The sequence below is a fragment of the Diabrotica undecimpunctata genome, chromosome 11, assembly GCF_040954645.1.
Source record: "Diabrotica undecimpunctata isolate CICGRU chromosome 11, icDiaUnde3, whole genome shotgun sequence".
Taxonomy (NCBI): Eukaryota; Metazoa; Arthropoda; class Insecta; order Coleoptera; family Chrysomelidae; genus Diabrotica; species Diabrotica undecimpunctata.
Genome location: NC_092813.1, coordinates 7,554,419 through 7,577,811, shown reverse-complemented (window position 1 = coordinate 7,577,811; position 23,393 = coordinate 7,554,419).

Below are 23,393 nucleotides of genomic sequence, written 5' to 3'. Positions count from 1 at the left end.
GACTGCCAAAATAACTTTCACGAAACTTTTGATGAAAAATGAGAATCAGAAAGCTATTTAAAATTTCGAGATACATAGGAAACTTTAGAAATAACTCTCATGCCTAGTCGGTCTTTTGTGTTGTAGTCAAAACCAAATAAAGGATTTGTTCCGAAAACCCAAAAAGTTGGGAGCAGATATAATCAACGCTTCGTTTACACGTAAAAGAGAAGGTATAGAAATATTTGAAGTGTATGCTACTTGAAAATTTTAAGTGTAGTTTATAATTCGAAAATACAAAGATATTCACAAATGATAGATATTCACATTTTTTCTTCAAATTCCTTTGACCACCACTAGATCTCTCTCTCCGATGTTTTGGTTTCGGATTGTTAAAAACAATTATGAGTAATATGATAATTAAAATAATAATAATTGTATTTTTTACTACATATAATAGTTTAATATTTAATGACATATTTACTAAATTTTCACAGGGCAAGTTTGGAAAATGTTTGATAAAAGTAAAGTCATGGCATGGAGTTAGAATGTATAGTTTTCAATATGATAACATGCACTTTAATCTCCATGCTATGGCATGCTGGACGAGCCATATAACCTGTAGTCAACACCACCATGTATGAGAGGGAACACAATGTGTATAAATACTCATACCCTCATAAAATGCTTTTTTCTTTTCTATCGGCCTCTCATGGCCCACCCTTGGTTTTCAGACCCCGAATGGCTATTAGGTTTCCGAGGGCAGACGGGTCACTATTTTCTTCCTACTATATTTTTATACTTACAGCTTTCTACGCTTACTTTAAAACCCACGGCACGAGTTGTAATAACCTGTTATAAACAATATCGCATACTACGCTACGAGTAATGTAAATAGGGATAACCAAATTTCAAACTCCAAAGAAGATTACTCATTTTGGCAGAAAATGGAAAACTATAATATCTCAGTTACACTAAAAAGCAAGTTAATTGATAGCCGCCCAGAAAAATGGAGTAATCAATGTTCGTAATCACTGTAACATATATTACCATACCATAATGTATCTTGCCATGCTATGATAGCACTCCTGATCTTGGTATTGGAATTGGAATCAAAAGTAATTTTATATATTTTGGTGAACGGAAGCAAGAAAATCAAGAAAAGGGTTTCGAATAAGGTAAGAATTGCTAATAATTTTTTGATAACTGTTAATCAGGAAATTAGTGAGAAGTTGAGATGTTAAAAACTGATATTTTTTTACAGATTGAATCGCTCTCAGTTAACCAACACTTCGGCCATAGCTGCAAATATTAAATTTTTCTATTATGAAAATATAGCAAGGTGTATGTCGGAGAAGTCTAATTATTTGACTTAAAAAATAACAGCTGTTTAACAATGTAACGAAGGAAGAAGGTAAATAGTACTATTTTTTTTTCTGATTAATCTTTGGATAAAATCCAAAATCAAAATTTTTAGAAGGAACAATTACTGGTTTTTAATTTTTTGTTGCATTTTAAATGTCATTTGACTTAGTATATCTGGTATTATAATTATATATTTTACATATCGCTGTCTCGGTGGAACAATGACATAACTACAAAAGTGTAACTTCTCAGGAGAGCCAAAAATATATAATTATTGTACTTAATACCTCATGCAATGAAGCATAATGAAGTTACTGGATTAGTATTGCAGTTATACTTAGCCACCGTTATACAGTGATGAGTGTCTTACCACCCGGCAAAATAGCGGAAAGGATAGAAGACAGATTAAGTTGTGAGATAGTACGAGATAAGGCTAGTTATTAGACGTGTCTATTTGACTTCAGTCATAATTATATGGATGACCTCGAAAATATTTTATTTTAATAATTTTTGATGTTAGAATAAATGATTAAATATATTAAGATATATTATAGTAAAAAACATTAATTAGTAGCGATTTTAAATGATAAATCTTTAAGTTTATTTAATAATAAAAATAACTCAACTGAAATATTTGACTAAACTAAATAGGTATGTTCAGTCCGAAAACAATTATTGTTGTATGTGAAGTTGGCGTAATAGTTAGAGACGTTGTCTATTGATAAAAAGACTGGGGTTCAATTCACACCAAGGGTAAAATTTTTGTTTTACTCAATCAAAAATAATAGAAAATATGATACATATTAGGTAACAAGTTTTCGAAAAACTCAATATTTACAATTTATTCTTATTCCAATTTTATATATTTCAAATATTTCAAATATTCCAGTATTCAAATATTTCAAATATTCAAATTCCAGTTTTACAGTCTTCAGTTGTGAATGGAAAATAATCCATTGAAGACTGTTTAATGTCAGATCCATCACTAAATTCTCAGTGTTAATATCAATTCCTCTGTACAGGTAATGATTTTCAAAACAATTGACGACATTGGAATGGATGCACGCGAACAGCTACCTGCTTTATAGCTAACCAAATCATCAAGCCTTCAAGTTATCAAATAATAACACATCGAGAAGTGTTTTTTACGGTAAACAGAAACTTTTTATTGAAAAAACAATTCGTGAAAAGGATTTTAACGGTTGAGGAAAAAGTGCAAATTGTTGTCTGGCATGTGAATGGATTATCAGACAACATGATTAGACAACAATTTGTAAATATGTTTCCAAATAGGCCGGCTCCAGCACGATCAACAATTCAGTCTATTATACGTAATTTTTTTACTTATGGATCCGTGTTCGATCCAAGAGAAGTTCGCAGACGAAGGGAGGTAAATCCAGATTTGGAACTAAGGGACACTTTGATTTGTGCAAGTATTGAGCAAAATCCTACCCGATCAACACCTCATCTCGGAGAACAATGTGGAATTCCAAGATTTAGAGTAGGTGAAATTTTGTAAAGACATCGATACCGTCCCTATAAACTTCATAAATTCAACGAACAATTCTCTGGGGATCAATATAGACGTTTAAAATTTTGTCAAATTGCAATGGAAATGTCACATCAAGATGAACATTTTTTAGAGAACGTTTTGTTCACCGATGAATGTACGTTTTCATTGCATGGCCGTCACAATTCAATCAATGTTAGGTATTGATCTCGAGGAAATCCTCGTCAGATTTATGTCGCTCGTACCCAGCGTCTTCGAAAAGTAAATGTTTGGAGAGGCATAATAGGGAATCGTGTCATTGGTCCATTTTTTATAGACGGTATGTTGACTGGGCGGAAATACTTGGAACTTCTGCAAAATGAAATTGTCCCAGCCCTTTGTAATTTACCAATACCTTTCGATTCCATATGGTTTCAACACGATGGTTGTCCTGCACGTAATTCTCGCATCGTCAGTGAATATCTCAGTGCGACTTTTCCTAATCGATTGATTAGTGGCCACGGATATTTTTTTATTTTTGTAGAATTTTTACTTATTTAAACATTCTTTAAAAGTTTGTACTTTATTTTCGAAAGTACGACGTTACTGTTTTGTCAATAAGATTTTTTGTTTTAACTTTAGTTTTTGTTTAGTTTTGTTTAGTGATTCAAAGCAAAACGATCTTTGCATAATTTCAAATTATTAAAAAAAAAAACCACATGTGTGTTTTGAACTCTAATCGTCTGCGATGTCTGTATCGCAATGTCGAATTCTTACCACTAATCCACGAAGGATTTATAATTATTCCATGACAAGAGTGTATGAAACTCTTTCAAATCATAGTAGAAATTATTCTTGGTTAATAATTTAAAATTTTAGATTAAATAATTACTATTAATTAAATTATTTTATTCACATTTTTGCTTTATTGTGGTCAATCAGTTTTTACTTTATGCGAAATTAAAAAATGGAAATACGTCACACATTCGACGTTACTCATAATAATTATGACCGAGGTGATTTAGCTCGAATCTAACGTCTAAAGGTGTGAGACTATCGATAGTGGTAATGTAATGTAATATAAATTATAGGTTTTACCGATTATTTCTCACCTCTACGAGTTTCATCTCTTTTTATTTCACAAGGTAACTGTGTTTTCTATCTCTTACGTTAAAAAGCCGGGTGGTAAGACACTCATCACTGTATACTGGGACTCTATTACACATTCGAAATGAATTCTTAATTTTTCATCCCCAAATTAGATCCCCAATTGCAATTACGTCATTGTTTCCACAAAATAACTGAGGCAACAATGACGTAATTGCAATTTGAGATCAAATTTAGGGTTGAAAAATTAAGAATTTAGATTTTAGTTTTAGAAAGAAAAATTTAGAATTTAGTTTTAAAGATACAATTTTCACATACATACTCATTTTGTAAAATGTTTGGTTACCTAGCTAGTTTTGAAAGGTAGAATCGAAATAAGCACAAAAAGTCACTAAAAAAGTTTATTAAACAAATCGAAAATTGTTGTAAAAGCAAACAATTTTAATAAAAAGGAACTTAAAAATAAAATTGAAATTGCAAAAAAAGTATCAACTAAAAATTTAATCGTAACAGGCTTTACAAAATTCAGGAATTATATGCTTTGAAAGTAACTGTTTCAAATCTTTTAGTTTGTTATCACCTAAAAGAATTTTTGAAAAGTAACCCCTACATAGCTGGCATTTATGTGAAAACAATTCCGACCCCTTCTTTTTTGGCAAACGTCAACTTTCGTCCACGTTAATTGTTTATAACTTTTTTTATACAGAAAGTAATCTTTCCCTTTTGAGCTTTGAAGTAGCATTACTTCAGTTATTTTAAAGACACTGCCTTCCTCGTCTTTGGTGAAATCTAGTCTCATTTCATTGTACAGTGCTTTTGCATCGTAAAACTCCGTGAAATCCATTTCTTTAACGGTTAAAGGAGCTCCTGTTTTTTAAGCATTCCTAATTTATTCAACGTATTGGTCGGGAATATATATATGGGCCCTGATTTGGTTGCCCTCTTCACTGCTTTTTATATTATGCTGTGGACTGAATCACCTTCATTTTGGGTGTGACCGCGAAAAAGGTACTTGTAAGTAATAGAATTGACGTCCAAAGTATTGACAGCAAACAGGTACATTTCTATTAGAAATTTATTTTTTTGTTGGCCTCCACAGTTATCGGAATAAAAAATCACATCAACTCCTGGGCTGGTTATTGACAATTCTTTTAGATAGTAATAAACGCAAGATCCGATTTCTATTGCCCCTATATTCAGTAAGTAACAGCTAGCTTTATCAATTTCACAAGTGATATCCGTTTCGGATACTTGGTCTTTTTTGCATTTACTTCTACTACTGTAAAGTTATAACAGTTTACGCGAGATTTGTAAAAAAATGCAGAACTTTGTACTATTGGTACAGGTAACACTGCTTGTAAATCATAAGTAGCAAGACGTATATTGTTATCAGAATTTTTTTTGTTTTCTGTTTATCGTTAGTTTTTCCTTTACGACTTAGATCCTTTTCCTCTAAGTGACTTTCAATGGTTGTTTGCATATTTTCTTTTTCTTCTGCTCCTGCATTTTTAAAAAATTCGCATTGGTCACAAAGATCTTTCTTTGGGATGAAAAAGTCTATATTAAATTCGCTGTTGAAAATACGATAATAACAATCGTAGGTTGCTGACTCTTCTTCCTTTGCTTCCTTTCGTTCCTTTATATAGTTCCTGTAAAGTTCTGAAATAATTAAACCACCGTCTATGTATTGTCTCGAAGAATCACTTCGAAGACAGTAACTTTCAAATCGTGAAATTGAATTTATATGGCTACGAACAGAATCCAAAATTTTGTCACTTATTTTCTTGTGACTCTCGTGCTTCCCACGTTTGTCTTCTGGTATAGTAGTAGTTTTTTCACTTAAAACTGCTTTAATTATAGAGCGAATAGCCCTTTCAGTTATTTCAAAAGTATTAATGGGAAACGTTTTACATAACCGTTCTTGTTTTCCCTTGATTCTAATAAAAAATGCACAATTTGTATTTCTGGGAGTGGTTTTTGATGTAAAAGTACGTCGGTAGCTCAACTAAAGTGGCTGAATACAGGAAACCAAAATATCTCGCTGTCTTTGCAAGGACCCTAATGCCCAATACTCTTTAAACTGTGTTTCTCTCAGCTTTTCAGATACAATATTTTGGACATTTCAAACGGAATTTGTCGGTACACACAGGTCCAATTTTTTTTAGCAGCTACAGGTTTTCCTGTTCTAGAAGTATACCCATGTCCAGAATTCTTTAGTCTTTCCTCTTTTCTTTCAACCAATTATCCACATTCCTTTGTCTTTTTTTCCCTTCTTGACTAAGAGAACATTACCAAGTGTTGGTGTTTGGAGATCTTGGTGTATATTTTACTTACATAAAATACAGTAATGTCAATGTTGCCTCACAATAAGGAGAAATCTAGATGAAAAATGACACAGAATACAGTTACGTCAATGTTTCCGCGTGTTTGTGAAAAAACCTTAGAGCAACAATAACATAAAATACAATTGCCTCAATGTAGCACCGTAGGTGCAAGCACACACTCGACCTATCGAAGCACAACTATATAACTACGACATAAACTCATTTTCGATAAATTTGAAGTTACGTCAATGTTCCACCGAGACAGCGATATTTCCTTTCGGTATTATGCTACTTTAAATGATTTTTTAATAACATTTAATTTTATTTTATATAATGTCCATGATCATTCAGTTTTTTTTCCACTTTGGTATTTTGCACCATACACATAATCTTCCCATTGTTTGGTTTTCATGACATTTATGTTGCCCTCCATGTCATCTCACCATCCTCTTCTCTCTTTCTGTCTCTTGGCTACGTTGAATTGGCGTCCATATTATACATTTTGTATTATCTCGTTTACCGGCCCTTTTTGAATTTGTGTCATTTTCAAGTATGACTAATATTTTCCTTCTCCGTATAGAGTATATGACAGCTCTTAAGATTTTGTTCATTCTTTTCGCTGTAAGTCTTCTTCTTTTTTCATCTATTATTTTTGTTCAGTGTTCCCTATGTTCTACATGTCTTAAATTTTGTTAGTTTTCTGTTTTTTTATTTTAACATATCTTTTTTGTCAAGACTTTCAATTTCTAATTCAGAAATGTTCTCAATATACGAATTAAACAAATTGTTTTCTTTTGTTATATGGTATCAGAAAATATTCTTCATTCTATCAGTCCTAGAATTTCGTTTTATCTACCTACTTAATATGGACACTTCTGACATATATTATACATTTTAGGGTAGATGACTTTGAAATCAACTTTAACTTGAAAATACCTACCCGAAAAAGTATATTGTGTGATTTGTGGAAACCACAACCAATAAAATTAATTAAAATTAGTGATTAGAATATAAAAAATGAGGAACACCAGGAAAAAACTCTGGATACTATCCCGACATGGTAAGTAGTTCATATTACATTTTTTAGTTTATTCTCAATACTAAAATCAAACTCTAGTTTAATATGAATGTGAATATTTTTTAAACTTTAGATCTAATAGAACATTTAAATAACATTAAAATAGAAGATAGTTTTTATTTAGTTTCTTTTGATGTTTCCAATTTGTTTATTTCTGTACCAAGAGATGAAACATTACCTTTAGTACACAACCTTCTAAACAATTGCAACATACCAGCAAAGACAAAGATACTATCTTAACTATGCTTAAATTTTGTCTTGATCAGGACTTCTTCCAATTTAATCAAACAATATATAAACAACAGGTTTAGCAATGGGATCTCCATTATCACCTTTTCTAGCTGATATTTTTTTAGACAGCTTAGAATAGAAATTTGTATAGCTCTCATACAGGGAACCCAAGATGACGCTTTACAGATTTTGGATGATCTTACTAACCTCCATCCTAACATCTCTTTTACATTGGAACCAGAATCTGACAATAAGTTGAACTTCTTGGATATGACTATATCTGGTAATAAAGATTCTCTAGAGTACAATATTTACAGAAAACCTACCCAAATAGATCATGTTCTACATGAAACATCTAATCATCCAACCCAACATAAAATGGCTTCTTTCAATAGTTATATTCATAGGTTACTCAAATTTCCACTTTCTAATAACTTTAATTTAGAACTTAATTCTCTCAAGCAAATTGGTTTCAATAATGTTTATGATTTCAACATCATTTATAAGCTTCTAAATAGAGCTAAACTCAAAATTGCAGAAAAGCTTGCATATTCATCACAATGTTTTCTTCAACCTAATGCTTCAAACAACATCAGATATTTCTCCTTTACTTATATTAGCAACATTTCCAATAAAATATCTAAACTTTTTACTTCTACAATTGAAAACATCAAAATTTCCTTCAAGTCACACAACACTTTAGGTTCCCTTTTAATCAACACCAAAGATAGGATAAACACACTTGACAAAAGTGGTATTTATAAATTAAAGTATAATTATTGTGATGCCTCTTATGTAGGTAGAACCATTAGAAAGTTATCTACTAGAATTTCAGAACATTTGAAAAGACCAAACTCTTCCAGTTTTGGTCAACACTTATTATCTAGTAAACACAATTTTAACATCAATACTGGTTCGTCTATTTTACATGACATTAGTAGAAAAAAAAACTATTTTGGATTTATTGGAAGATTTGGAGATCACAAACGAAACAAATGGAAACTCTCACTGTCTTAATACTCAAATTAATTTAAATTGTACTAAATTTAAACCTATTTTAAAAAAATTTATTGCAGTTTCCCTCGTAGTGGACTCAGCTCAGACTTCTTCACTGAGTATATTCATTAAGAATTTATTAATTTCATACTTTGTTCAACATTACAATTTTATTCTTCAATAATTTACAAAACTAGCATGCTCAGGTTCAATTGATCTATAGTTGGCGTTAATTACACTCTCCATACCTCTGCGTAATTTAAATATGCCATCTCCACAGGTGTATATTTCAACATCTCCCAGTGTTGGTCAGTTGGTCTTGAGTAACGCTTTTACATATTAATTTTATAGTTCTCCCATTCACTGGGGGTTTAACTGAACTACTTGAATTATACCCCATTTATACATTGCTTTCAATTTTGGTTTTTTAATTTTTAGTATTTTAATTTCAAAGTCAGATTTCTTCTTTTCTACAGTATTGATAGTGCCTGGTAGACCCTTTTATTGCAGTCAACCACCCACTGTCTAATAGATTGTTTAAGTCTATTTCTTGCATTCATACTTTACATCCACTTCAATTGCTCTCAAACTAACACCCTAATTATTATAGACAGGTTTAAGTGTGAGATCTGGATTATGCAATCTAGTTAAATAGAATCTTGAAATGTGCAGATCACATCTACATGATTGTGACTGCCCATCCAAGCTGTCATATGCCACCTAAACATTTCCGTTAATACTGGGAATGTATGACATTCTGCCATTGTTGGATAGTCCAAAATTGACGAAGTAAGTGTAAAACGTGAATTACGAAAAACTTTTTATCATCCATTAACTTCGAGTTTTTATCGAGCTTAATCAATTTCTTCATTTAAAAAACGTTTTTTGGCTTATTTCAGGTGCCCTGAAGATGATCTAGGGAGCGAAAGTACTTGGGCAAGATTTAATTAATAAAACTGTGCTCGATATCTGCCTTTAATTTTCAAAGTTCATTTATTCAAACATTCAACCTTATATCAATACAATATTATTCTTAAGCCGCTCTTTACAATGTATATCGGCTAAGAGAATGAATCACTAATAATTCTATTTCGATTTAGAATTGAATCAAATCCAATCAATATTAAAACTCGTTAATTATTTTCAGATATTTTATGGCCCAGTTCAACAATTAAATTCGAAATCTCCAGTGAAGATGATGAAGAAATCCGATCCGAAATATGTATTTCTATAATTTTTGAAAATATCTTGGAAGCAAAATGTCCGTTATAGGTTCAAAGACTAGTAAATATGTGTGTAAGGCATAAAATGGACTTAAAAATTTTGTAAAATCTTTTAACACTCTGTATAGTATTATTTTTTAAACATATTTAAATATTTGTAACAATGTTCCAAATATTTAAGTTTCATAAGTCAAGCGATGCCGAATTAATCTTTTTTTCTTCTGGTACGTTTTATATTGCCAGTTCAATATAGAAGATTAAATTATTACCCAGATATATCAAATATTCGATATTTAGTTCACTATTGAACATTTTTTGCACGAATGCTACCGATCTATTTAAGATCTTAAAGTTAAATAATTTATACTAAATTTTCTTTTTTTCTCAGACGTTGATTGGGTTTTGAGAATTGATTAGTAACCACATTCAGTTCAGGAATTGGTTCGGCATCAAAAGGCACTAATGTATTAGTTATCTTCTTGAAATCTCTTTTGACAGTAAAAGTTTGTGGTTGTCTACTATAATCTCATTGAGACAGTAAATTTCAATTAATAGTCCGAGGTAGGGAGACTTGACTAACGAACTTAAAATTTACTTCTTATCATAAATTGTCTTTACTATAAAAATAAACAGAAACTGCTGTATCTTAGAATATCAACAACTTTATGATTTGTTGACATAGAATAAGAAATATTTGTCATTTCCATATTTAGCATTGTTAAACTCAAATACGAATCAAACTTCGAAAACTGACACATGTTAAATCAGAAATCAAAGCTTGATTCCAAGGAATGAGAAAATGACCAAATTTATTTATTTACTAGTGGAACTGATTAGTTTATTAATTGATGCACTCTAGAAGATACAACAATTTTTTTGTCAACATTAAAGTAATAATATTTCATTGGGTTTAATACATTTATTTAAACATACTTTTTAACAAAGTCTCCAAGAATCAACAATGTCCCAAAACCCATGTTCTAACAATGATCTTGACAAGTAGTGACAACTGACAAAGAGTCCCCATACATTGTGCCTAGAGCCCCGTGACCGTAATCATAACCTACTGATATGACATCTTTCCCCTTACATTTGATAGTCCTTAAAACGCACTGGAGGCCTTTTGATTCTAGCACTAGTTCTATTTTCAGCATTCATCTGGGAGGTTGAAGGTTCCTCTACTCCACAACTCTGATTCCCAGATGAGGAGTTTAATGATCTATCATTATGTGCGAAATCAGTATTCTTCTTAATTTCCGCTTTAACTAGGGAAGGCCTCAAGTGATAACTGTTTCGCCTGACCACTTCCCCATTTTCTTTCTGCACTAAATAAGATCTGGGTGCCTCATCTATTTTTTCCAGAATTTTACCTGGTCTCCATTCTCTACCCTCTCTGACACCTACATTCTCTCCTGGCACTATTTCTCTTCTTACCTTGGTGTTTCTATCATAATAATTTTTATATTCGTTTCTTTTTGCCTCTAGTTTCTCCCACTCTTCCTTCAGATTTACGTCTTTGTGCTTTTTATTTGATGGTAGCTTCGATCTAAGAACCCTGTTAGTCACTAATTGGGCCGGTGTTTTATCTGTTCCATTTATTGGAGTATTTCGATACTCCAGGAGCGCCATATCTAAGTCGTCACACTTTCTAAGCATGTTTTTTGCAATTTGAACGGCTCGTTCTGCCTGCCCATTAGACCGTGGATAGCGGGGACTGGACGTTACAAACCGAAAATCCCAGTCTTTAGCAAATTGCTGACAATGCCACGAATTATAAGGCATGTTATCTGATATGACTTCATAGGGTATTCCGTGTGTTGAAAAAATTTTCTTTAACTCCTTGATGACCACCTGAGAAGTTTTTGAATTAATTTTCACTATATCGAGCCATTTAGAAAAATAATCGATCAGAACTAGATATGACTGTCATCCTACTGACTGCGCCAAGTAATAATATTTCATTGGGTTTAATACATTTATTTAAACATACTTTTTAACAAAGTCTCCAAGAATCAACAATGTCCCAAAACCCATGTTCTAACAATGATCTTGACAAGTAGTGACAACTGACAAAGAGTCCCCATACATTGTGCCTAGAGCCCCGTGACCGTAATCATAACCTACTGATATGACAATTAATAGACGAAACAACTGAGAAGGTTGCTTTAAATAAGAGGATTACAACACCTTTACCAGATCTAAGTAAAGAATTTTTTTATCTCGTATTTTTTTTAGGTTATTTGTATTATGTTTGTTCAGATTAGAAAGATTGTACAATTTCATGCCAATCTAAAGCACTTCCACAAATTTCTATCAAATGTCGGGCATCCTTGTTTTATATATTGAAACAAGTGAGTTGTCTTCTGAGGCCAAATCGGTGGCCAAACATTTCCCAATTTCTTGTAATCTCAGTATAGCATTAGGCATATTAGTCATCTCTTAATATGAATGAATAAATTAGCTATATAGTGTAGGTAACTACCTTTAGAATTTTAAATATAATATTGTACTTTATGAATATCTTCACCTGCTCTTTCTTATATTTATGTGTTAGTATCATTTATTTTAATAAATAGTAAAATAATTCACTATTTATTTATTTTTCTCAACTATAAAGGGGTTGACACCACATTATATAAACCATCGCTTGTCTGAATTGATACGTTTATTCTAAAACTCGTTTATGCAACTTAATTCTTACTTTTTCCTGGTCGATTCTGATCTAAAAGATCTTCGTTATCACTGAATCATTGTGTTTGCTGCACATTATTGTTTCCTATACACAGTCTAGAATTTTTGTACTATATAAAAGTTTGTACAGGTCTTTTGATAGGTGTGTGGCCTTTGGTACTCCCAGAGTTATAGCCGGTTCGTCTGATTCGTTCGATCCTCTTTTTGCAGTTGATCTGCTTTTTCGTTGCCTTCGATGTCCTGATGTCCTGGTACCCAGACAAGCTCAACCTTGCTTAGGTTTTCCAGTTAATTCAGTTTTTTGATGCACCTCCACACCAGCCTAAACGTCACTTACTGAGTCAGACTATACTCGCCAGACAATATATGGATCTGCTCTGTTTCAAGAGCTATCTCAGCATTTCCTTTTGCACATTGCAGTACTGCATAAATGTTCGCTTAAAAAACGGTGCAGTTCTACCCAAGGGAAACCTTTCGCTAATTCTTAGATAATTGGAGTATATTTTTGCCTCACACCCTTGGTTCTTACGCCGTTGGTTATGCTACTCATTGTTTTTCCATACTTTACTGTCTGAAATAAACACCCTAGATGAATTATTAAAATTGTATCTTTTTGTCATATGATCTGGTTTCTTCTTAAAAATATCCTTCGTTACAGTACCTACTTGTAATACTTATATGCCCTGTCCCTTTATTGCAAAGTTTTGTAAGGCAGCAATCATCGCCATACACACAAGTATGTGCACCTTACTGAGTGTGGCTTTTGCAGCTATTTGAATTGTGTGAGTTCACCACATTCTCGCTGCATAGGTAATTGAGGGTTTGATCTCCATGATGTACACACAGTGAACCATGTCTGGTTTTATTTCAAAGATACTTTATTTCTCCCTTTGACTGAATTTATTGTCCCTGCAGCTTTAGAGGACCTAATCCCTCTAAATTCTAAATTAGAATTACATATTAAAAAATACGTTAGAGCTAAAATGTCAAAGAGTAGTACAATATTCAACAGTTACAAGACCTGGAAAAACTCATAAGTAAAATAGTAATGTGTAGTAGGGAGTACGGACTCTCGCTCAATATCAAAAAGAAGAAGTTTATGAAAATTTGTAAAAACAACCATAGTACTAACCAAATCTTGATAGTAGAGGGCCAAAAGATCGAAAGAGTAAAAAAGTACACTTACCTGGGAACACTTATAACAGAAAATAATAACTACACTGCAGAAATCAAAGTCAGAATCGAAAAAGCACGTTCTAATTTTATGAAAATGTCCTATGTGGCAAAGATTTAACATTAGCTCTTAAAGTACAGCTAACAAAATGTTACGTATACAGTGTACTATACTATGGAGTGAAATTATGGACGTTAAATCTAGACACAATGAGACGACTTAACGTCTTTGAAATGTGGACCTATAGAAGAGTTATGAGGGTTTCCTAAGTAGATAGAGTTACGAACAATGAAGTACTGAGAAGAATAAATAAAGAGAAGGAAGTTGAACTTACAATTTAAGAAAGAAAGCTACAGTATCTCGGTCATGTGATGCGGGGCGAGAAGTATGGCATCCTGCGATTCATAATGCAAGGAAAGATAGATGGCAGAAGAAGACGAATTTCATGGCTTAAGAACCTGAGAGAATGGTTTGGATGCAGCTCAAAACAACTATTTAGAGCTACTGCCTTAAAAATTAAAATAGCTATGATGATTGCCAACCTCCGTAGCGGAGATGGCACCCGAAGAAGAAGATAAACGATGGTAAAACCATCATGACTATCTGCCAATACTCAGAAATAGAAGAGATATTAACAGAACATTAAAGATTTTTATCGATTCAGATCTCATCCCACACCAGAGAACTGCATTAAACACTATTGAGAGTGAACTTAAGGAAAGAGAGAGACAAGGTGAACAAAATTTATTTATTAAGTACTTAAATGACACTTCTAGAATAATGGCAAAAAACTAACACAGTCTTCACCTGGAGTGTGGGTTTATTTTCAAAATGTAGGAGGTCTAAAAACAAAGCAAAGCTATTAATGAATGTATCCTATTCTCATTACAGTATTATCATATTCAACGAGACTTGGTTGACATGTTACTATGCCAATGAAGAGCTGCAGTTGTTTGACCTCAGCATATATAGAACTGATATCTCCAGGGAAACAAGTTTATTCTCAAGAGGTGGTGGAGTCCTTATTGCAGTTCATAAGAGCTTTAACAGTTAATCAGACAATGGAACAACTTTTTGTCTTGGTGACTGAAAGTGCAAATAAGTTTATTATAGGAACAGTATATTTTCCACCAAAGTCTACATTTAAGAAATATTCCATATTTTATGAAACATTAGTATAAATAGCTAAAGTTTATCCATCTGCACACTATTATGGACTGGCTGCTGACTTCAATTTACCAAACTGTGAATGGTTTTCAAATGACATATTCTCTACAATAATTCCTCTACCAGCTGCCACAGCATTCGAAGTTGAAGCCCTGCAGGTTGTGTCTGGTATGTGTGCATACCACAATTTGTTTCAGTCCAACACTATTGTGATTTTCACTGGTAATATTTTTGATTTGGTGCTGGTTGATGATGCTGATGTAACTGTGTCCAGGACAGATGAAGCTCTTTTGAGGGAGGGTATGCACCACCCACCACTGGAATTTGAAATAAAGATGACCAAAAGGTCCCCAATATTAGTGGTTTGGTTAGTGATTTCTATAGGGACTTTAAGTCGGTTGACTATGTGAAAATAACTGATTTTTTATCACAGTTCTGTTGGGATAATTTATTTTTAGGAAAACCACTGAATTAAATTGTGAATATTTTTTATGATATACTTAGCTATAGAATTATTTATCAACCTAAAAAGGTACTCAAAACGTAGATTCCCTTCTTGGTTCTCACCAGAGTTGAAGGACCTAATAGTTGAGAAAAAGAAAGCACACAAAAAATATATTTTATCTAAATCACTTCTGGATTATCGCACTTTTTCTCAGCTGAGGCCAACTGTAAATTGTTAAAAGCTGAAGGCTACAGAAATCATATTTATTTAACAGAATTATCACTAGGAAATAATTTGAAGGACGTTTGTGAATTCACAGAGGGGAAACCCTTCCTTGCCCGCTGTATTGAGTTATGGTGGTGTTGAATCCAGTCACGGACCAAACATTGTAAATATTTTTGCAGAATATTTTTCTACAGTCTATTCCACTCAAATATGTGACATACCCAGTGATTCACTTTCACTTGGTCTTACTAACTGGTTTTAACATAAATATATCTAATATTTATTTAAAATTATCAGAACTGGATGTGAATAAGGGTTCTGGTCCTGATGGATTATCTCCCAGCTTTCTTAAGAATTGTTGTTTTATATTATACAGACCTCTTTTTCACATTTTTAATCTATCCTTAAATAAGGGTGAATTTCCAGGATGCTGGAAAAATAGTTTTTTAACACCTATTTTTAAAGCGGGAGATAATTCATTGGTGAATAATTACAGGTCCATTAGTATAATTAGTGTAATAACCAAGATATTTGAATGTTCTGTATGTGACTATCTTGAAGTTTCACTTGAAAAACAGCTAGTAAACCAACAATTTGGATTTCGGAATAGCAGATCAACTGAATGTAATATACTAGTGTTTGTGGACTTCCTGAGGAAGAATGTAAAATAGAAATTGATGGCATCAGTATTGAATAAGTAATGGAAATAAAATACCTGAGAATTACACTGTCTAGCTATGGAGACCTGGAAAAAGAAGTGAGAGATCAAGTACAAAAAGCAAACAGACTGGCAGAATGCCTTAATAACACTATATGGCGAAACAGACACTTCCTGAGGAAGAATGTAAAATAGAAATTGATGGCATCAGTATTGAATAAGTAATGGAAATAAAATACCTGAGAATTACACTGTCTAGCTATGGAGACCTGGAAAAAGAAGTGAGAGATCAAGTACAAAATGCAAACAGACTGGCAGAATGCCTTAATAACACTATATGGCAAAACAGACACATTAACACTGAGATGAAGTCAAGAATTTATAAAGTCAGTGTAAGACCAATAATGACATATGCCTCAGAAACAAGACCCGACACACGGGAGGGTGATATAAGGAATATTTTTATAAGGTGATTTTTGGCTATAAGGAATGTCGAGAATTCTCTAAGGAAGGAAACCTTAAATTTGTGATATCTAGCCCTAGATATCCTAGAGAAGATGGGCAGGCAGAACGAGCTGTCCAGATAGTTAAAACTATTTTCAAGAAGTGTGAAGATCTTTAGTTAGCCTTATTAGAATATAGGAATACACCACTATTAGGATCAGACAAATCCCCAGCACAAGTCTTAAATAGTCGTAGACTTAGAGGCAAACTTCCAGTTTTACATGAAAAATATTTAACAGAACAGGTAGACCTAAAAAATGAAAAGACTAAATTGGATAATAAAAGAAAATTGTACAAGCACTACTATGATAGAAATACAGCTACAAAAAAAGAAGTGTAGGGGATAATGTGGCTATAAGAGAAGGTAGATAATGGAAACCTGCTGTGGTTAGACGAGGTTTTCAAGAGCCAAGATCATATGTTGGTTAGAAAGAAAATGGGACACTTGTAAGAAGAAATAGCTATCTCTTGAGACCATCTAATAATATGCCTAAACATCATATTAACCTAGTAGATGATTTTAATCACAATCAGAATGACAGACCTTCAACATCAACGACCTGTGAAAGTGAAATACTGAATCAGTTTCCTACCAGAAGTGAAAGATTAATTAAGCCCCCATTTAGATATAATGATTTTGAGATGTACTAGTTTTGCAATCAGTATTGTTATTCATTTTTATTTTAGAATGTTTTTATTCTTAGTTCATTGTTGTAATTTCTATGGTTTATTGGAAGGAAAAGATGTCATGAGACTGAATAGCTCATGATTGTAAAGTCCTGACAAAACTATGACATGGGAAAGGCAGCACAATGTCTCATGGCATAGATAGAGATTAAGCACTTTACATTAGGTTATGATAACAATGTATTACTGAAAGTAATAATAATAAATATGTATTAAACATTATTACAATCTATGTGTACTAAATATTACAGAGTATAAAGGAAGAAATTAGATGCCACATGTGTCTTAGAACATATCATGTAACTTGCGTAAAAGTTTACTTTGACATGATGTTTTTTTGTGTTCACACTAATTACAACATCCTTGCTTACCCAGATAGGTACCTACCTATCTTAAATTAAGAGTAAAGTGGTAAAATATCACTTTAAAAATTGATGGCCAATCACTAATACATATCGTGCCAATAACTCGAGCAGTGTGTTAGTAGTAATAGTCATAATAGCCCAGAGAGTCAAAACATTTCAAAGATATATCGACGTGTTCTCCTTAAGAGGCCAATAACTGGTGCTTTTACCCTATCTAACAACTGCTTTTGATAAATTTTGTGATAAAAGTATGTAATAAACAAAATATGCGAAAGATTAAACCAACTTTTTTACTTATAAACAACATATGAACAATGTAGGATCGTTATTTGACTTTAAATAACTTTAAAATGAGGATTTCCAAAGTTATTTTTGTTAATTTGTTGCTTAATTATTAAAAAATAGCTTCAAAATTTGATTTTTTAAAATCTATTAATAATGTCTCTAAAAATGCAAAGAAAAATTTTGATTTTGCTTCGGAATTAGGAAAATATTACACATATTCAGCTCTAAAAATTTCAAGAAATTTCACTTAACAGTAAGTTATGCGTAAACTCTTAACTACCTAACCGAGAAGTGTTTGCATGATCTGCAATGGGATGAGTGAATTTTCCCCTTAGACGAAGTATGAGCTGTTCGGCTAAATCTTATAATAATATAATTATAAACAATAGACGTAACCTTATGAAAGTTAACTTAAATTATTAATAAATTAATATGTTTTATCCATACACCACCGAGTAGCGCCAAATTTAGGCAACTATAGTTCTTTGTTGCATTGTTATATGCATATATTCTTGAATATATTCCTATAAAAATGCATCTTCCAGAATTTGATATAAAAATTGTGATTTATCGTTTTTATATTGGGTTTTAAGAATTTCTATGATCTAAAAGACTAAAAGTATTGTGAAATGACACATATATCTACTAATCTAAACACACAATACTTTCTAAAACCTTTTTCTAATAACATTATCTAAATGAAAAGAAAACATGAAGTTGGTAAACCTTATTCGAAAAAATTACTAATGATAATTCTATGTAATAAAATTCTCTAAAAAAAATATGTAATTATATTAAAATTATATTAAAATTAACTTCTTTATTAATCCAACCAGACATAAATTATTTCTCCCTATATTTTATGCGACAAAATATTCATAGCAAGAAGTTTATAGAACACTAAATATTATCTTTATAGATTTAAATATGTCTATTTTTTGTACAAATCTTTAGATAACACAATTTTTTATTAGTAAACATACATTCAGCTTGTAACAAAGCTTAAAAAAGCCATTTTTTGATTTTTTTATCCCATAGGCAACCCGGCTAATTTGAAATACCATTTTAAAACAGTTATGAAGTGTTATAATATTACAGAAATTTAATAAAACTATCTATATAATAAAAATACTAAACCTTATTCTTAAGTAAATGTATATATACCTTTATACTCCCAAAACACAAAGTTATTTGAATCAACTTCTTAGATTCACTTGCGGAAAACTTTAAATGAAGTTTTTTAGCTTTATTACGTCACAATATATTTCAATTCGGCTGTCATTAATTCACGACAGTGGCGCCGCTATGAATTTTTTCAGGAGGCTGCATCTGCTTTTCAGGGGGGTTCATCTGTAGCTCCAAATACTAATAAAATATAGAACTAAAGTCTTCTTCTTCTTCTCGTGCCACTCCTAGCGGAGATTGGAAATCATCATGGCCACTGCGACTTTGTTAGCAGCGCGTCTAAAAAGTTCAATCGAACTACACCCGAACCATTCACGTAGATTACGAAGCCACGATATTTTTCTTCTTCCCAAACTTCTTTTGCCCTTAATTTTGCCCTGCATGATATTTCTTAAAAGTTCGTACTTTTCACCTCTCACAATGTGCCCCAAGTATTCCATCTTTCTAGTTTTTATCTCATTTAGAATTTCGCATCTTTTGTCTAAAGTTTGGAGTACTTTCGTGTTAGTGACGAGGTCCATCCATGATATTCTGAGAATGCGCCTATAGCACCACATCTCGAAAGCTTCGATGTGTTTTGTGGTCAACTGTTTTAGTATCCAAGCCTCTACTCCATACAACAGGGTAGAAAAGACATAACACCGCAGCATTCGTATTCGTAACTTTATATTGATATCACGATTGCAAAAGAGTTTGCTCATTCTATTAAAGACTGATCTAGCGATTTCTATTCTACATCTAATCTCTTTTGTTTGATCAGTATCGTCTGTGATCCAAGCACCTAGATATTTATAACAGGACACACGCTCAATCGTTGTATTGTCTATTACAAGATTAATAAACTAAAGAACTAAAGTAGAAACCCTCAATTTAGAAGAGTGATATCATAGTTTAAACGCCGAATATCCTCAAATTTAAATGTACACAGCGGCCCTCGAAAACTGCCTGTTTTCTCATAAGAAATTACAGAATATATAAAGTAGTATATTTATTTGTGCTTCTCTATAGTAGACTTGACCAGAAGTTGTCGTACAGTGTAGCCAATTCTTGTTCACAAGTGTAATTATGGTCATACAAAACCTGTATTCTTCCACGCAGCGATTATTACCGTCATAAAAATACAAAAAAACCTGATTTTTTCAATAGTAAAAATTAAGCACAAAATTGTAATGAAATAAATTTTATTTATATGTTCCGTTTCGTTACATATTTAAATTTATAAAATAAAAATCGATATTTTAAAACAATATTTTTCAATAGTTTGGCAACTTTGGAATTAGCGAGGGAACCCCGTTTCAATTCAGATCCACAGAAAGCCGTAAAACTAGTTTTTGTCGAGCGAGTGCCCATCAACAATAGGTTATATACATTGGCGTTTCTGAGGGTAGGGTATTTTATGTGATAAGTTTGTGTTATTGATAAAACGTGTTATTGATAATACGAGTGTTATAGTTTGTCGTTTTATAGTAAATTTTTAGTTATATTTTGTGATTATTTTTTTTGAGTTTCATTGGAGTTGGACGAAAAACCGAGTTGTTCCAAAAGAAGACTGCAAAATTCTGATGTTGATTCCAAAAATGAAATGCCGCAAAAGAGACGGAAAATGTTAACGTCCGAAGAGAAGGTAATAATACGAAACGTTTATGAAGGAATTGTCGGCAGAAAAATGGAATTAAATGTTGGCCAAGCGGTCGACATTTGTAGCAGTTTAATAAAAGTATCCGTTAGCTGTATTTATCGTGTACTTAAAAATACATCGGAAAATAAAAAACAAGAAAAAGGTGAAATGAACTTTCGATATGTAAAACTCAACAGAAAAAGTATGCTATTAGAAAAAAATAAAATTATTGTGCGGAGAAGAAAATATTTAGAAGAAATACGCAAAATTCGCAGCACTGGACGCAAAATATGTTATTTGGATTAACCAAGGTTGGAAAAGGTCATACAGTTGGAAAAGTTTGGCAAAATTTAAATGTCAAAAGTAAACGCGAAGCATTCATAGAAGGCTGATATACAGGATTAAAAGCTCCATCAGGAAAGGGACGGCGTTTAATCGTCACCCATATAGGAAGTGATACAGGGTTTCTTGATGATGGTTTACTTTAATTTGAGTCGAAAAAAACAGGTGATTATTAAAGAAATTGAAAGGGAGGATTCAAGAATGGCTTACAGAAAAGGGGATTGCATACGAAGAATCAATGCTCAAAATTTAGCTACTTGACATTGCACGGTTAAGGAAAAATGAATATCTTAAATATGCTGTAGATGAAACTGCAAAAGATTATGGTGTCAAAGTTCTGCGTCTACCACCTTATCATTGCGAACTTAATCCCATTGAACTTATCTGAGAGCAAGTGAAAGGAGAAGTAGCACGCAATAACAAAACGTTCAAATTAAACGAAATTAAGAAACTTTTGATTCAAGCAATCCTCCATGTAACTCCAGAGAAATGGGCTAAATGTATAGGCCACATAATTAAAGAAGAACATCGTATGTGGGAACTTGACACTCATATCAAAGTTTTACTAGAGCCATTTATAATTACACCAGGTGGTGAAGATAATGACAGCGATAGCAGCACTGCATCTTCAGGTTTAGACAGCGAATAATATTTTCTAATAGTTTAATAAGAACATCAGCATAAAAAAACCAAAAACAAAAAAAAACGAGAAGAACATAGTAAGTGTGTATAGTGTTTGTGTTTAAACACATCAAACATTATTTTTATTTTGTTTTTATAGAATTTTATTTTGTTTTATAGGATTTTATTTTGTTTTGTTTTATACTGTTTAAGTGTTTTGTTCAATTTATTTAATGAGACAATATGACTCTTGGCGAGCACCCATTTAAAAAAAGTATCGCGCCACAAGACATACCTCTGGGGTGGTGTGGAAACTGTCTTAAAATTTGTTTTAAAAAAATTTCATTGTGTAACTCTTTAAGGACGGGTCACGTCAAAAGACGTTTTAGCGTAACTTCCGCGACAGCCGGTTGGTATCAGTAAACTTTCTGCAAAATTACTTCTTTTTTATAGCTTTTTGTTTGTGGCATTCTGTATTTTTAGGGGAATGTAGGGAATGACCACAAAATATTTATTCATATGTTTATTTATTGACGTTTCGATCTCTATATCCAGAGACCGTTTTCAATTATACAAATGATAGTACTATTTATTTTCTATGGCTTTTCGTTTGTCGTTCTGTATTTTTAGAAATAATGTTGGGAATAAGCCACAATATATTTATTCAAATGTTTAATTTACGGACGTTTCGATCTCTATAAAGAGATAGTTTTCAAACATACAAATGACAGATATATTATACTAAGGGCCATAGATGTCTGATCCAGAATGGGTCGCTGATTAAACACTCACCAAAACGACTTTCGAGCGCGGTGTTTTAAGGCTAATAGCCTCCCCAAAAAACTATGGCGAATTCTAAAGCGATAGGAATAAATCCTCAGGTGGATAGATCACACAGAGTTGGCACATCCTACTCCGTCATAAAATAGGACAGCTTCATGTAATCTGGTAGAAGCAAGAAATCGCTAAAAATATCAAAACTGAACATAGCAACACTCAATATAAGGTCTTTAAATAGAAACGAAAAAATCTATGAGCTAGAAGAAATAAAGGACCTAAAATGGGACATAATTGGTCTAACAGAGGTAAAAATGAAAGTACATAACATTGCAGCAAAATCGGCTATATCTACAAGAACTCTATACACTTTCTGTGGTTTTTCGGGTTTGTCTCCTCGTTGAATGATTTTGGTTCTGAGAGAAACCATTGTTTATAACTACGTTTCGGCAAGGTCGCCCTTGTCATTGCCAAGTCAGGTAGTAGCGCTTCTTACTGGTCCTTGAAGTAAACTGCGACATTGTCGAAACGTCATAAAAAAAAATAGTTTTTCTCAAAAAAATCATTCAACGCGGAGTCAAACTCGGAAACTGCGGAAGAATACCATAGAAAGTACGTATAGCTGTCGCGTAGATTTCAAATTTACTATATATATATATATATATATATATATATATATATATATATATATATATATATATATATATATATATATATATATATATATATATAATATATATCGGACCGGGTTGTAAATAATAATAACAGTATAGGAAATACTACCGATTTTAATTACCAGTCCAAAACGTAATGCAAAATAACAATATACCTTAATTAAACCCTCGTCGCGTCTGTCT